General features: G+C 50.6%; 1 protein-coding gene across 1 annotated transcript in view; it reads left to right on the forward strand.

The window, feature by feature from the left end:
• LOC122810494 (neuron navigator 2-like) overlaps nucleotides 1-8,374 on the forward strand; it is a 2,968,645-nt gene that overhangs the window by 1,486,543 nt on the left and 1,473,728 nt on the right. The gene's annotated exons all lie outside the window — the stretch shown is intronic.

The following is an 8,374-nucleotide window of genomic DNA, read 5'->3' on the forward strand; positions in this document are numbered from 1 at the left end:
CCGGATCCGGGGGGATCAGTGCTCCTTCGGCGCCATCTGTGTCGGAGCGCACTGTCCCTTCGGATCCGAGCGCTTCGGCGCCGGCTCTGATCCACTCCTCGGATCCGAGGGGGAGCCGATTGTCAGATCCATTGGTCGAGGTCGGCTCCCCTTCAGCGTTTGATGTAGTGGAGAGGGCCCTGTTGAGGGTCTCCGGACCCCCGGCACTTGCTTCGGCTCCGTCCCGCGCTCCATCTGTACTGGGTCAGGCTTCCACCATCCAGCCCTTGGGACAGCCCGCTCCTTTGCCCCAAGCTGTTCCCTTGGAACAGGTCGCTGTTTGCGAGGAGTCCTCGGACAGCCTCCCGGAGGATGTTCCCCGCAAACATACGTGCAAAAGGAGGCACATTGACTCCCCCAAGTCTCTCACAGAAGACACGGACTTGGAGGAAGGGGAAGGCTCCCCAAGATCACCCCCTGAGGATGTCTCATTTGGAGACATCATGGAAATGCTCCGCATAAGGGGGGGGGTGGTCTGCCCCCAAGTCTTCCTCGGACAAATCCGTGTTCTTGGAGGCATTTGAAGTGGGCCCATCTACCTCTTGGGTGTCCCCTCCTGCTGACCCCCTGGTGGACCTCATTACCACCAGGGCGTGGAAGGAACCGGACACCATGGAGCCAATCCCAAAAAGGCCCGACCGTATTCTCAGTCCCCCGGCTGACCGTGCCCATTGGAGTAAGGGGCCTCCGGTAGATGCCATGTTGACGGCGGCTGCCACCAAGAGGGAACTTGCTCAGGAGAGTCCCTCAGTCCATCCCCCGAGCAAGGAGTCTCGGATGATGGACCGCTTGGGGAAGCGGATGTTTAGTTCAGCGACCTTCTCAGTGAGGGCACTGAATTACCTGGCACATGTGATTAGGATGCAGCGCAATCTTATAAAAGAATACGCTGCATCCCCCCAGAGTCCATGTCGGAGGAGGACAAAGTGCTGCACTCCACCCATATGGCCACTCTCAGGTCCGTCACTAATACCTCTACGCGGCTACTGTCCCATGCTACGGAAGGTGCTGCTAGAGCCGCAGGGGCAGGCCTAGTTACCAGACGTCAGGCCTGGCTCCGTCATTGCGATTTCACGGAGCCCTTCAAGGCGTCATTTGCGAACGCCCCTTTCGATGGTTCTGCCCTCTTTGGCAAAACTGTTAGTGACACTTTGACCCAAAGTGAAAAGGATGGGAAGACGCTGTCTGCCGTCGGAATCCGCTTCTCTATACCCCAGAGGCCCTATTCTAGGAACCAAAAGGGTCAGAAGAAGATGTGGTTCCGGAAGTCGCAGCAATCCCAGCCTGCTCCGGACAACCAGTCCTTCCGTGGCAGAGGAGGACAGGGAGGACGCCGCCCTAGGGGCAGAGGGGCTCCCAGGAACTTCGGGTCCAGAGAACCCTTCTCTGAACGGCCCGTGCAGCAGCCCTGAAGGGTTGCCCGGCTGCTCCACTCTGGAGGCAGTCGGGGGACGTTTTTCGGAGCACCTAGCGGCATGGGAGTCTATAACATCAGACCGCTGGGTCCTCCAGTTCGTATCCAGAGGATACCGTATCCCTTTTTGTCACATGCCAAAATTGAAGTCCCTCCCCGACGTTCCACCCGGTCAGTGGGAGGCCGCTTTGGCAGAAATTGGCCATCTGCTAAAGAAAAGAGCCATCCAGCCCGTCCCCCCAGACCAGATCGGATCAGGGTTCTACTCCAGGTTCTTTTTAGTGCCAAAAAAGACAGGGGATCTAAGACCAATTTTAGACCTTTCACTCTTGAACCTGGCAGTTCCCAAGGAGAAATTCCGAATGGTTACATTGCAGTCTATTCTCCCCCTTCTGGGAGAAAACCACTGGATGTGCTCCATAGACCTCAAGGATGCGTACTACCATATACTAATGGACAGGCGCTCCAGGAGGTTTCTCCGCTTCCGGCTGGGAGCCAGTCACTACCAATTCCGGGTCCTTCCCTTTGGTCTCACCACAGCCCCAGGGTGTTCACCAAAGTATTAGCAGTGGTAGCGGCCCACCTGAGGCTTCAGGGGGTGCAGGTCTTTCCCTACCTGGATGACTGGCTTCTCACCGCCCCAACAAGGCATCTACTTCTCTTGGCGCGAGACTCCTTTCTCCATCTTGCTCCTCGTCTGGGCATCACGATAAACACAAAAAAATCCAACCTAGCACCCACGCAGTTCATAGATTTTATAGGTGCCAGGTTAGACACGAGGAGATTGAGAGCCTTCCTCACTGTGGACAGAGTTCAAAACCTGCAGCTCCAGGTGCGGGCCATTCTCCACTCAAGCTCAGTTCCGGCGGAGTTGGTCCTGAGGGCCCTAGGGTCCATGGCGGCAGCGATAGCGCTTCTTCCTCTCGCCAGGTTCAATATGCGCATCCTTCAATGGACACTCCTAGTTCAGTGGTCGTATCTTGCTCTTCCTATGCATCATCCCATTGCGATCAGCAAGGCTTGCAAGCGGTCCCTCCTGTGGTGGCTACACTCTCCAGATCTCCATGGAGGCCGCCCCTTTTGTGCCTCTCCCCCTCTCGCCACGGTGACCACGGACGCCTCCCGCCTCGGGTGGGGGGGGCATTTTGCAGGCCGGACGGTCCAAGGCACGTGGAATGATTCAGAGACCTCACTGCATATCAATGTTCTAGAGATGAGAGCAGTGCTCTTAGCGTTGCTAGCACTTCAGGCCTTTCTTTCCTTGGGAACAATTGCGATTCAATCGGACAACATGTCTGTTGTCTGGTATATCAACAAACAAGGAGGAACCAGGTCTTACCCTCTTTGTCGAGAAGCCATGAGAGTGTGGGAATGGGCAATCTCCACCAACCGCTTTCTCATAGCAACGCATATTCCGGGTCGGTCCAACATCCTGGCGGACAAACTCAGTCGCACCATTCTCACCCCTTACGAGTGGTCTCTCAATACTCAGGTAGCGGAACGCATTTTCGCACAGTGGGGAACTCCTTGTTGCGATCTTTTTGCGTCTCCCTCAAACACCAAGTGCGACAGCTTTTTCGCTCTAATACCTCCTCCCGGAGGTGCCCCAAGAGACGCTCTGGTGCATGCTTGGCCACCCAGTCTTCTTTATGCTTATCCCCCCTTGCCTCTGATGCTCCAAGTTCTTCAGAAAGCCTCTCGGTTGGGGTGCAGAATGATTCTCATTGCTCCATTTTGGCCTCGACAGATCTGGTTCCCTTTCCTAAGGTCTCACTCAGTGAATCCTCCTTGGATTCTAGATCCCATTCCGGATCTGATATCACATCCATCCCGCTTATCTCCCCCGAATCTGGACAACCTGAAGCTGACCGCTTGGCTGCTCCAGTTCCACTCCTGATCAGGACTCCCGGTATTTCGTCCCCTGTTAAGGCCATCCTGGTGGCAGCTCATAAGCCATCCACTAGGAAAGTCTACCGCAGTAAGTGGAAATGGTTCTCCTTGTGGGCGGAGCGGCAAGGCCTAAACCCCTTCACAGTTCCTCTCCCTTTGGTGCTTGACTTCTTAACCACTCTTTTTAATGATGGTGCCAGCAGTTCCACAGTCAAAGTACAACTTGCGGCAATTTCTCATTATCATATTGGTCATGACTCCAGTCCACTGATGTCTGCCAAATTGTGTAAGATTTTCCTAAAAGGTACTTTTCCTTCTCAGGCCCCCTGTAAAGCAAGCGGTTCCTCCTTGGGACCTTTCTTTAGTCCTCCAGGCCTTGACCGCCCCCCCTTCGAACCGGCAGCTACGGTAGATCTGAAATTCTTATCTTTCAAGACCGCCTTTTTAGTAGCCATTACTTCGGCCAAGAGAGTCTCAGAGCTTCAAGCATTATCAGCTAAACCTCCTTACTTGGTCTTTCATCCGGACCGTGTTTACCTCAGGACCAACCCGTCCTTTCTTCCTAAGGTAGCTTCTGAAGCAAACATTAATCAATCCATTAACCTCCCTGTTTTCTTTCCTAAATATCAAAACATGGGTGAATACAAGCTTCATTCCTTAGATGTTCACAGGCAACTTAGATTTTATCTAAACAGGACGGCTGGTCATAGGCAATCCGACCAGTTGTTCATTTCCTTTGCTAAATTTAATTTGGGCAAGCCAATTTCTAAAGTCTCATTATCTCGCTGGATTTCACAATGTATCTTATTGGCTTATCAAGCTTCTGGAAGGCCCGCACCGGAGGGTGTACATGCCCATTCAACCCGGTCAGTCTCTACCTCGGCCGCCTTTAAGGCTAGATTCCTCTAGATGATATTTGTGCAGCAGCCACTTGGGCTTCATCTCATACCTTTATTTCCCACTACAAGTTGGATCTTACATCTAGGGGTAGAGCATCCTTTGGCTCCGCGGTGCTCTGGAATATCCTTCCATGATGGCCGCCCAGGATTCAGGTAGCTGGGGACTCTGTCCCACAGGTTGCAGACAAATGAATCTCCTACTTCAGATTTAGAAGTTATGTACTCACCATAACGTTCCATCTGAGTAGGTGTATTCATTTGTCTGCAACCATCTCGCCCTCCTACCCCCCTGGCCTTTTCAGTTTCCTGCATATGATGCGTTACCCTTCTCAGGGTGTTCATGCTGTTGGCAAACTCGATCTGAGGTCATGTAGGGAGAGCAGGGCATTATGGGTGAGGGGAGGAGCTGAGAGCTCGGATCCATAGCTGGTAAACCATGCCGGTTCGGATCCGATATCGGATCCATAACCCACAGGTTGCAGACAAATGAATACACCTACTCGGATGGAACGTTATGGTGAGTACATAACTTCTAATTTTGTACCTACCATAAATGTAGATGTTCAAATGTATACACTGCTGCAGTCCAGATTACCCTCCCTCCTTCCCCTCTTACTGGCTGGTACGTACCTATGTCTACTACCCTTTACTACCTATGGGGAGTATTTGCTGGTAGCTGTAAGTTGTTTATTGCTTTTCTTATATATGTTTTATTAGCAATTGGAATTGCCTACCTATTTAGAGGCACCTGACATCTGGGGCAAGAAAAACTGAAGAAAATGGCATCGGCTGCATGGTATATACCCCCATCGTACTGACGTCAGGGAAGAGGCAACAACAACTGACGCCGGACCAAGACTTTGGAACTCAGGCTGACTGGGGAACCGCCTGACGGCAGGATAACCCAAGTGTAATGACTGCAGCAGTGTATACACTCAAACATCTACATTTATGGTAGGTACAAAACTGTACTTTAGCACAATTCCTACCAGGCTCTCTCAACTCTCTGGCAGACCAGTTAAGCAGAAATCTTCTGGACCCACATGAGTGGCAGCTCAACAGAAGTACCTTCACCCTAATAACTCAGAAATGGGGAACCCCGAAGGTTGACCTCTTTGCCTCCCACGCCAACCATCAGCTCAGCAAATTCTGCACCACGGAGCATGGCTTGGAAAGTGGATGCCCTGTCCTTCCCCTGGGTCAGTCTGTCTGTGCCTTTTCTCTACTACCTCTCATCCCCAGGGTACTGCTCAAAATAAAGGAGGAAAAACCAAGGACAATTTTTATAGCTTCAGATTGGCCCCAGCAGAACTGGTACCCCTTGCTGTGCAGCCTGTCCCCACTTCCTCCATGGCATCTTCCTCATATTCCAAACTTCCTGACCCAGAGGGAAGGGGAATTCATGCATCCCCAATTGCAGACACTCAATTTGGCAGCTGGGCTTATTCCCTAACCCCGGATCGATCTGCCAACCTCAGTAAACAGGTTCTGGATGTTATCCATGCGGCCAGATGCCCTAGCACCAGAAAGTCAAGATTCTGCACCTGGATCCAGGCTAAGGGAGCCAATGCGGAACAGCCCTCCCTCCCTCTCATCCTGGATTACTTAGCTGACCTACTACACAGTGGCCTGTCTTTTTCCTCTATTAAAATTCATGCCTCTGCTATTTCTGCTCATTTTCCCACTGAGCAGCCCCTTTTCTCACACCCTTTGATCAAACAGTTCCTAAGAGGGGCTAAAAACTTGAGGTCACCCAGAAGGGCACCAACACCAGCTTGGGACCTTAACTTTGTATTGGAAAAGCTCACCCCGCCCCCTTTCAAACCAGCTTATTCTGCAGAGCTAAAATTTCTCTCCTGGAAGACCGCGTTCCTTCTGGCCATCACTTAAGCCAGAAGAGTCTCTGAGCTGCAAGCACTCATGCCTGTGGTACCCTTCACCTTCCATGCAGGCAGGGTACCGCTCAGGACTAACCCATCCTTCATGCCCAAGAGGGTGTCCAGTGTGGCTCTCAACCAATCCACTCATTTGCCCACCTTTTTTCCTAATCCCCAGAACAAGGGGGGAAAGAATTATGCACTCTCTAGATGTGCACAGACAGCTCAGATTATATCTAGACAGGACTAAATCCTTCAGAAAGTCTTATCAATTGCTGGTTAGCTTTGTTACAGGGGCAGAAGGCAAAGCCATCTCCAAACAAACCATTTCCAAATGGATAGCACACTGCATCCATTTCTGCTACAAACAGCATGGAAAGCCTCCCCCTAAGGGGGTTAGGACACACTCCACCAGAGCCGCCTACAGCTCTGCAGCTTTCCTCAGAGGAGTCCCCACCAGGGACATCCTGGAGGCTGCCACCTGGACATCTGTTCACACTTTTACCAAACATTACCACCTGCCTCTCCTCTCCAAATCCAGGGCAGGGTTTGCCTCTGCAGTCTTGCAGGGCATCCTAGCCAGCCCCTAGCTTCCTTGACTGCCTTCACCCATTTCCTCAGCTTTGGGAATCAACCCAAATGTGATGACTGCAACAGTGAAAACACAAAGAACATAGTACAGTTGTATACCTTTACCATAAATGTAGATATTCGAGTGTATTCACTGTTGGCAGTCCTGGTTTCCTCCTTCCATTTCTCTTTCTTCTCTTTCTTTACAAGGGACATATTTGTATTTATTTTCCACTGGTGGGATTCTTCCACCAGAACCTGGCTTGTACTTGGGGGCTCCTGACAGGTTAGGGCAAGAAAAACTGATGTAATGGCGTCAGCTCCCTTACTTTATACTACTGACCCCCTGACGTCAGTCCTCAAGCAACAGCAACTGATGCAGAAATACTAAGCCTCTGGTATTCGGGCCAGCAGAGGGCTACCCTGGCAGGGGTAACCCAAATGTGATGACTGCAACAGTGAATACACTTTAACATCTACATTTATGGTAAGTGTACACAACTGTACTTTGTCTGTGCACATCTAGTGTATGTAGTAGATATTCCCCTTCATTAGAATAGTGGTGAAAGAATACAGGTAAATCAGTGGACTGGTTAGTAGAAGACTGAGATAACTTTGTGTAGGAAAGAAGGATTAGTATGGAGTGAGACCCTTTCCTTATGAAAAATCAAGTATGGTGTTTTGATACTCTGCCTGCAATTCAGACACTCTCCTGGCTGAAGTGAGAGCAACTAAGAGTAAAGTTTTCCAGCATAATAATTTAATGTCACACAAATTTGAAGGCTCGAAGGGTGAACCAGTCAAGGTTTGTATGACTAGAGTTAAATTCCAAGGTTCTGTTGGAGGTTTAAAAGACTGTTTGATATGCAAGACACCTTTCATGAAAGTCTTACAGAGTCGGTGGGCCAATCGTCTAGGTATGGAAGCACTGGGAATCCTTGTAGTCTGAGGTGAGCTACTACTACTGCCATGCATTTGGTGAACACTCTGGGGGCAGTGGAGAGACCAAATGGCAGTACTCTGCACTGATAGTGATTGGCACGATCTTCTGGAGCATTTGTCCATTTTTATGTGGTAATACGCATTCTGAAGATCTATTGAGCACATTCAGTCACCCTTCTCTAGAAAGGGGAGAGTGGACTGAACCATGATTATCCAGAATTTCTCTTGTCTGACAAATTTGTTTAGTATGCTGAGATCCAAAATTGGTCTCCAGTCCCCTGTCTTTTTTTGCATCAAAAAGAACCTTGAGTAAAAACCGAATCCTGTTTGGTCTGGTGGGACTAATTGGATGAGACTCTTTTTTTTTTTTTTTTTCCTAGCAACTTTCCTCCTAGCAACTTTCCAATTTCTAATGCTGCTGCATCCCTCTGACTGGGTGGACATCGGGGATTCACCTTAGAGGCGTGGGGGTGAGGTCGAGGTGAATGTGGTATCCTCTGGCTATTATTTTCTGCACCCAAAGATCTGTTGTTCATGATTGCCAGGCTGAATGATGCAGAGAGAAATGTCCCCTGACTGCTTCTAGAGGAAAGCAGTTGGGGCGCTGCTCAGGAGTGCTGGTAGGGTTGACCAGAGGAGGAGTCCCTGGACCCTGGTTATGCGGTTCCCCTCTACTGCGATACAGTCTTCCAGATGAGTTTCCCCCTCTGCCCTAGGGGGATTGCTCGCCATGAGTGTCATGG

This window comes from Protopterus annectens, chromosome 9.part0 (assembly GCF_019279795.1).
Source record: "Protopterus annectens isolate FY-2018-M chromosome 9.part0, PAN1.0, whole genome shotgun sequence".
Classification (NCBI taxonomy): Eukaryota; Metazoa; Chordata; order Ceratodontiformes; family Protopteridae; genus Protopterus; species Protopterus annectens.